The sequence below is a fragment of the Colobus angolensis genome, unplaced genomic scaffold (assembly GCF_000951035.1).
Source record: "Colobus angolensis palliatus isolate OR3802 unplaced genomic scaffold, Cang.pa_1.0 Scaffold122, whole genome shotgun sequence".
Taxonomy (NCBI): Eukaryota; Metazoa; Chordata; class Mammalia; order Primates; family Cercopithecidae; genus Colobus; species Colobus angolensis.
Genome location: NW_012113364.1, coordinates 4,042,869 through 4,051,944, shown reverse-complemented (window position 1 = coordinate 4,051,944; position 9,076 = coordinate 4,042,869).

The window sequence follows — 9,076 nt, the reverse complement described above, 5'->3', positions numbered from 1 at the left end:
TTTTGAGACAGAGTCTTGCTCTGTCACCCAGGCTGGAGTGAAGTGGTGTGATCATAGCTCACTGTAGCCCTGTAGCCTCCAACTCCTGGGCTCAGGTGATCCTCCCCCACCTCAGCCTCCCAAGTAGCTGGGACTACAGGTGTGCACCACCATGCCCAGCTAAACTGTTGTAAAGACAGGGTCTCCACAAGCCCAGCTAAATTTTTTGTAGAGACGGGGTCTTGCTATGTTGCCCAAGCTCATCTTAAACTCCTGACCTTGAGGAATCCTCCCACTTCAGCCTCCCAAAATGCTGAGATTACAGGCGTGAGCCACCCCTCCCAGCCTCATTTGCATAATGCCCTTCACCCATGAGTTGATGCTCCCATCCATCTAATGTAAGAACGTGTCCATTTTAGAAGAAGGTGACAGTTATTTGTCAACTCCCTGGCAGCAAAGTTGAGAATCTGATGTGGCCACTGTGGTAGGCACAGTTAATAGCCCTGGCAATAGCCAGTCCTCCTGCCTCCTCTGCTAACCACCATTGGCTTGGGCAGCTTTGTGTCAACCTCAGGGCAGAATCCTGACTGTCCAAGGCAGGTTTTGCAATCCCAGTGAGCTGCCCACATTCCAGTTGCCCAGGGAGCTAAAGGTGGCCACATGACTACAGCTCCAGCCAATGGGGAAATAAGCCAGAGGGTTACTGGGGAAGATTTCTCCTCTCCGATAGAAAGGAGGACACTGATGAGAATGGTTCTTTCTTTCAGCACCTGGGTGATCGTCCCTCTCTTCCTAACTTGGTAAGTGAAGCTCAGAGCTGCAACCAGCATCTTGCAGTCATGAAAATCCATCTGATAATCACAGAAATTCAAATTCAGCACCTGACATGTTTGAGGTGTTGATCCAGCTCCATAACTGCATACTTCCCAACTTGGGCTGTTTGAGGTCATTTCTAATGCTTTTGTTATTTAAACTCTAGGAGTCTCATGCATACATGTGTTCATTGCAGCACTATTCCCAATAGCAAAGAAATAGAATCAACCTAAATGCTCATCAGTGGTAGACTAGGTAAAGAAAATCTGATACAGGGGCCAGGTGTGGTGGCTCAGGCCTGGAATCCCAGCACTTTGGGAGGCCAAGGTAGTAGGACTGCCTGAGCCCAAGAGTTCAAGACCAGCCTGAGCAACATGGTCAGACCCCTATCTCTACCCAAAATTTAAAAGATGAACCAGGCATGGTGGTGCAGGCGTATAGTCCCAGCTACTCAGGAGGATGAGGTAGGAGGATCGCTTAAGCCCAGGAGATCAAGGCTGCAGTGAGCTGTGATCACACCACTGCACTCCAGCCTGAGTGACAGAGGGAGGCCCTATCTCAAGAAAAAAGAAAAAAAAGAAAGAAAGAGAATGTGGTTAACATATACACCATGAGACTGGGTGCGGTGGCTCATGCCTATAATCCCAGCACTTTGGGAGGCAGAGGTGGGTGGATCACATGAGGTCAGGAGTTTGAGACCAGCCTGGCCAACATGGGGAAACCTGGTGTCTACTAAAAATACAAAAATTGGCCATGTATGGTGGCAGGCACCTGTAATCCCAGCTATTTGGGAGGATAAGGAAGGAGAATTGCTTGAATCCGGGAAGTAGAGGTCGCAGTAAGCCAAGATCACACCATTTCACTCCAGCCTGGGTGACAGAGTGAGACTCCATCTCCAAAAAAAAAAAAAAGAAAAGAAAAAAAAAAATATATATATATATATATTCTGTTATTTGTTGCTGCAAAAGTGACTGTGGTTTTTGCCATTACTTTTAATTACTTTTGCACCAACCTCATATAAGCAACAGAAAATAGACTGAGACACTAGGCCTGGCCAGGTTTCCTCCTGGCTCTTTACCCTGTGTCCTCCTGGGGCATGTGCTCCCCACCAAGCCTTGTGACTCTCCATTGGCCATTGGATCAGCCACCCCAGCCTCCCTGAGTCTGGGGTATGAGTCAGCATAGCTGGCCCACTTTGACTTCCTAGCTTTTCTCTGTAATCCTCTTTCCCCAAATGCTTCCAACCTTTCAACAAGTCCTCTTAGGTCTACCTCCAGAATACAGGGACCTCTCTCTCCATCTTCACTAAGACTCCAAGCTGCCATCATATCATACCTAGAAAACTACTGCCTTGTCCTAACTGATCTCCTTGTTTTCTGCTTTGTTCTCTTTAATAGAAACCAGGCCAGGCATGGTGGCTCACGCCCGTAATACCAGCCCTTTGGGAGGCCGAGGTGGGCAGTCACCTGAAGTCAGGAGTTCGAGACCAGCCCAGCCAATGTAGTGAAACCCTGTCTCTACTGAAAATACAAACATTAGCTAGGCATGGTGGCGGGCACCTGTAGTCTCAGCTACTCAGGAGGCTGAGGCAAGAGAATCATTTGAACTTGGGAGGCGGAGGTTGCAGTGAGCCAAGATCAGGTCACTGCACTCCAGCCTGGGTGAAAGAGTGAAACTCAGTCTCAAAAAAAAAAGAAAAAAGAAAGAAAGAAAAAGAAACCAGACTATGCCACCCCTGTGCTTAAAATTCTCCCAAATGGGCTTAAAACGAAACTCCACCCCAAGACTCTGAGCCCATCCATCTGCCCCATTTCTCTCTCTTCTTCCTTGACACTCTCCTAGTTGACCACTCTGTCCTGCCCAGACACGGCCTCTTTCTCATCTTCAAATGGGCCAAGTTCCCTCCTACCTCAGAACCATTGCACGTTCTCTTCATTTGGAGCCTCCTTCCCCAAAGCTGGAGCCTTGGAAGGGATCCAATAAAAGCCCTTCTCTTCTCAACTTGAGCCTGAGCAAATGGAGAAACAAGACCCACCAAAATGGCAAAAGAAGCTCATTACTCCCTTTCATGAGTCATGAAGGTCAGGTTGGAAGAGTGGAGCTCAAAGTGAACACTGAGTAGCCCTGAATCTTGCACCCCAGAACCAGTGCGACCTCTCCAGCCAGACCTGAGCCCAACCACACAGCACAGGCCAGTCTCACCGAGATGAGACTCAGAGCAGAGAAGAAGTCCTGCACCCCATAAGCAGCTTGCTCCCAAGGGGGAGAGTTGAAGGTATCTTGTGTATTCTTCTGAACTCTACCAATCAGATCAGTAGGTCTCCCTGCCCTGGGTATAGTGAAGAAAGGGATGGGGAGACACCAGGTGTGTGATGGCACTGTGCTACTTAGAGAAAGTGCTTCCCCCAGTAACCAAGGGCTCCAAATGCCCACTTCATTCTCATCTCTCAGATCTGAGAGGCCTTTGCTGATGCACTCTCTATAAAAAACACCCTCTGACCCACATACACACATACACACACTCGGTCTCTCTTTCATCTTCACTCCCCGAAGCTATGTCTTTGTATCCCACTGATGATTAGCCATCCCCACTAGAACATAATCTCTAGAAGGTCAGTGGCCCATCCTCTTGTTCACGGCTGCACCTCCGGCACCTAGAACAGCACCCGGCACAGCACTGAGGATCTTTCAATGAATTGAATAGACAAGAGTAGCAATCCCTGAGCCTAAATCCCGGGTTGTGGCCTGGAGCCTGGGAGCTTCAGTCCATTCAGGAAGGAGGCTCCTCCCAGAGCCAGGTCGAGTGGCCGCTCCCATGTAAGCACAAGGGGAGGCCTGGTGAGGGTGTGTCTTCGCTATTAATCTTGAAGCATCAAGCCCCTACTTACAGAGCGTGAATACTATTTTAAGAGACAGTTTGCGACTAGCTACCATGACAACAATGTCTCACCTATTTCCTTTGCTCGGAGACTCAGAGCACTAAAAATGCTGTGCAATGTAATTGATTTTTTCAGTGTGGGGCCTGAGCTTTGTGGGAAATATTATGTCCTAAATGAAAAGGAACAGTGAGATAAGCCATCACCCTTGCTTCTACTCCCAGAAAAAAAGCTGGTTCTTCCTGGCTGCTGCCAACACACAGGGGGTTTTAACAGTGGGGAATTTGTCACCCAAGGTCACCCTCAAATGCTAGTTCTTTAACACTGAATAAGGAACAGGGGGCAGGGAGGAAAGTCATCCAACTACGTGGCCACCACCCTTTCAGGCCATAGGGTGGGACAGTTTGAGAGTGACTGACAGGTCACCAGCCCCCGTCCCAAGTTGGGGCTCCAGGGGGCCTCCCCAGGCTCACTCTTTCAAAGGTGGTCATTGTAGTTGATTCCATTCCATCTGTGCATGCTGGGCAGTCTGCTCCGTGCAAGAAGTGGGGACAGGCGTCACAAGACAACATCTGTACCCCACCTTCCAGGGATCAGGGGAATGAGGGTAACTCTGTGGTTCTTTGGAATCAAGGGACCAGGGTGCTCTTTTCACGATAAGGATGGAACAGAGAAAATTCATCTGCAGCTTCAATCCCAGCATCTCAGGTCCCTAAACACCTGTCACTCCAGCCCTTCAAATTCTGGCTCTCGTTTTCCATCTGTAGAGAAGGGGAGAGGCTAAAGAATTCTCTTTCATTTCACTCTATTAATAACTAAGCAGCACGGCCTAAAATATTTATGGACACGCACGCCAAATGCATTCTGGGTGGGTCACAGAGATGTGCAAGGCTGCTGCCTCAGCCCTTTGCTGGAGAAGCAACTAAATGGCTTCAGGGGCCTGGAAAGATGAGGGGCGACAAAGGCAGCCTCTGGGTACGTGTGACCTATCAGGGGACCTGCCAGGAAATGAAGGCTTCCTCCAGGTCTCAGAACAGCCTCCTCCTGGTGGAGGAGGTGTGAACAGTGTTTGTTGCTGACTCCGCCCTTACACTGTATCTGCCTGTCCGCTCTCCAGCACACGGATGTGGTGACTGCCATGTTTCAAGCTACAAGTCTCCTGGTTCTGAATGGGCACCTGCGCTGTAACTTCCAACCAAGCAGCTATTAAATATTTGGGTTGTTTTGAGGGTCCTAAGCTGCAACTGATTTGTGGCTAGAGGAGAGCAAGCTCAAGGTCAGTTTGCAATGCTGCTCCAGGTGACCGAAGCCCCAGATGCCCCAGATGAGGGGGACCACTTGGCTTCTCTGAGCTGCCCTATCCTCACACAGAAAGCAGGAAGATAGAATTAGATTGCCACTTAAGTTTTTTCCAATTCTATGGCTATAGGAGAAACTATTTTAAGCTTTACCTTGAAAGAGAGAGACAGAAAGGAAGGAAGGAAGAAAATGATGGAAATGTAATGAAAAAGTAATGGCAGAATGTTCAATCCCGAATACGAATGTGAATAATAATAAAAGCAGTCAGACTTACATTGCACTCATTATGGGCCAGGCACCTTACTAAGCCCTGCAAATGGTCTCGCTCTGTCACTCAGGCTGGAGTGCAGTAGTGTAATCATGGCTCACTGCAACTTCAGCCTCTTGGGCTCAAGTGATCCTCCCACCTCAGCCTCCCTAGTAGCTGGGACCACAGACACACACCACCATGTCTGGTTAATTTTGGATATTTTTTGTAAAGATGGGGATTCTCCATGTTGCGCAGGCTATAAAGAGCTTTAATAACTTGCTGCAGTATAGCCTCTACAGAGGTAGAGCCACGGGTCGACTCAGGTATTTGGTTCCTAACTTATGCTTTTAATCACAATGTCATACTGTCCAGTTGATGACATTTCACTCAGTCACTCATCTGACAGGTGTACATGAAGTACCTGTCATATGCTGGGCACTGGCCTGGGTGATGTCTTGGAAGCTTCATCAAATACATTGATGAATTTGCACACAAAAGGCTGAACTGACAGTAGAGGGACATATTTCCCCTACAAGTCATCTGCCTCAGGTGTCCCCAAGTCCTCCAGACTGTTGAAGTCAACCTTGTCCTTTAGAACTTCGATAAAAACATTGAGCTTCATCCCTTATATAGCAAGAAGTCTAGGATCTTTCCAATACATCAGAATTCTTTAGTGGAGGGGAAAGTTTACACTTCTAGCTACTTCTTGCTGCAATTCGCTAGTTCTGCTGAATTCTTTGTCTCCTTCTTGCCATTCTTCATTTTCCCTTCTCTCCATCTGTATCCACCCAAACATGGGTCAAAGTACAGTTGAAAGAAGAAAAAGCATGTGACCATACGAATGGATGCAGAAAAAATATTCGACTTCATAGCCATATGTGATTCTTAAAAAACAATGACTCTCAGTTAACTAGAAGTAAAAGTTCCTCAAGCTGATACAGGCTATCTATAAAAAAACAAAAACAAAAACAAAAACAAAAAAACCCAACAAGCTCACCTCACATCTAATGGGAAAAAAGTTAATGTTTTGCCACTTAAAATTAGGAGCAAAGCAAGGATGTTCACTCTTACCATTCTATTCAGGATCACACTGGAAATTAAAATCAGTAAAGTAATGCAAGAAAAAGAAACAGAAGGCATACAGATTGGAAAAGAAGAACTAAAACTGTCCTTATTCATAGACAACATGACTATCTACATAGAAAATCTCAAGGAATCCATAAAAATAACTCCTAAAACTAGTAAGTTCAGTAAGGTTGTAGGATACAAAATCAACCACAACATCAATTATCTTTCTCCATAACAGCAATCAGCATTTGGAAACCAGAATTTTAAAACTAATAGTTAAAGCAACTCTAAAAAAATGTAATGCTCAAGTGTAAATCTAACAAAACACATACAGCACCTGTTGCTGAAAACCATAAAATACTGATGAAAGAAATCAATGAAGACATAAATAAATGAAAAGACATACCATGTTCATGAGTCAGAAGACTCAACAGGGTAGACAGGCCGGTTCTTCCCAAATTAATCTATATACTGCAATTCCAAACCATAAAAATAATATCAATTTATATGTAAATGTATATTAAAAAGTTAAAGACCTAGAATAGCCAAAACTGTTTTTTTTTTTTTAAAAAAAAAAAAAAGAAGGGTTGCTAGGTGTAGTGCTTCATGCTTGTAATCCCAGCACTTTGGGAGGCTGAGACGGGAACATCACTTGGGCCCAGGAGTTCAAGACCAGCCTGGGCAACATAGTTGAGAGCCCCATCTATACAAAAAATAAAAATAAATTAGCAGGCATGGTGATGCACACTTGCAGTCCCAGCTACGAGGGAGGCTGAGGTGGGAGGATTGCTTGAGCCTGGGAGGTTGAGGCTGCAGTGAACCATGATCACGTCACTGCACTCTAGTCTGGCTGACAGAGCAAGACCCTGTCTCAAAAAATTAAATTCAATTCAATTAAAAAATAAAAGTGATGTTGGAGGGATCTCACTGCCCAATTCTAAGATGTACTATATCACTACAGTAATTAAGACAGTGTGGTATTGGTGAAGCAACAGACACAAAGATCAATAGAAGAGAGGGTTCAGAAATAGACCCACACAAATATCCAGTTGATCCTTTTTTCTCAATACTCACAAATTTTACACAAAATGCCAATTGACCTTTGACAAAGATGCAAAAACAATTCAGTGAGGAAGGATAGCTTTTTCAATAAATGATATTAAACAATTAGACATCCATGTGCAAAAGGAACCTCAACCAAAATCTCATACCTTATAAAAAAATTAACTCAAAATAGATGACACATCTCAATATAAAATATAAAACTGTAAAACTTTTAGGACACATAAGAGAATATTTTTAAGACCTGAAGTCGGCAAGGAGTTTCTAGACAGGAAACCAAAAGCACAATCCATGGGAAAAAAAAAAAGTAATAAACTGGACTTTATCAAAATCACTTATTTTTATTTTTTTCAGACAGGGTCTCACTCTGTCACCCAGGCTAGAGTCCAGTGGTACAATCACGGCTTACTGCAGCCTCAACCTCCCAGCTCATATCATTCTCCTTCCTCAGCAGGGCTACTGTAGCTGGGACTACAGGTGTTCACTACCATACTCAGCTAATTTTTGTATTTTTTATAGAAACAGGATTTCACCATATTGCCCAGGTCGGTCTCCAACTCCTAACCTCAAGCAATCCTCCCGCCCAAACATCAGCCACCACACTTGGCCTGGACATCATCAAACTTATTAAGAAAATTAAATGATAAGCTACAGACTGGAATAACATATTTGCAAATCACATATTCAACAAATGGCTTGTACACAAAACATACAAAGAATCCTCAAAACTCAATACTAAGAAACTAACAGCCCAATTAAAAATAGATGAAGGTCTTTGAACAGACCTTTCATCAAAGAGGACACAGAGAAGTCAAATAAGCTCTTGAAAAAATACTCACCATTATGATTATTAGGGAAATACAAGTTAAAACCGTGTTAAGATATACCTCCTAGAATGGCTATAAAGAAAAAAGACCAAGTGCTGACAAGGATGCAGAGAAACTAGAAGCACTATGCATTGCTGCTGAGAATGCACAATGGTACAACCAGTCTGGAGTTTGGCAATTTCTTTCTCAGTCTGTCACCAGGGCTGGAGTGCAGTGGTGTGATCATAACTCACTGAAGACTCAACCTCCTGAACTTAAGCAATCCTCCCACCTCAGCCTCCTGAGTAGCTAGGACTACAGGCATGAGCCACTACACCTGGCTAATTTTCTTTTTTATTTTTTGTGGAGACAGGGTCTCACTGTGTTGGTCAGGCTACTTTTGAACTCCTGGCTTCAAGTGATCCTCCCACTTCCCCTTCTCAAAGTGCTAGGACTACAGGCGTGAGCCACCATGGCTGGCCTGGCAATTTCTTATAAAGAAATCATACCACTTCCAGGCATTTTATCTTAGAGAAATAAAAACTTAAGTTGTCACCAAAAAAACCCTGCATATAAATGTTTACAGCATCTGTATTCATTATCACTCAAAATTGGAAATGACTCAAATGTCCTTCAACAAGTGATTAATAGGTCAATCGATTTTTTAAAATGTGGCACCTCCATATAATGGAATACTACTCAGCAATAAAAAGGAATAAAGTCTTGGCCGGGCCGTGGTGGCTCACGCCTGTAATCCCAGCACTTTGGGAGGCCAAGGCGGATGGATCATGAGGTCAGGAGATGGAGACCACCCTGGCTAACATGGTGAAACCCCTTCTTTACTAAAAATACAAAAAATTAGCCGGGCGTGGTGTTGGGTGCCTGTAGTCCCAGCTACTCCTGAAGCTGAGGCAGGAGAATGG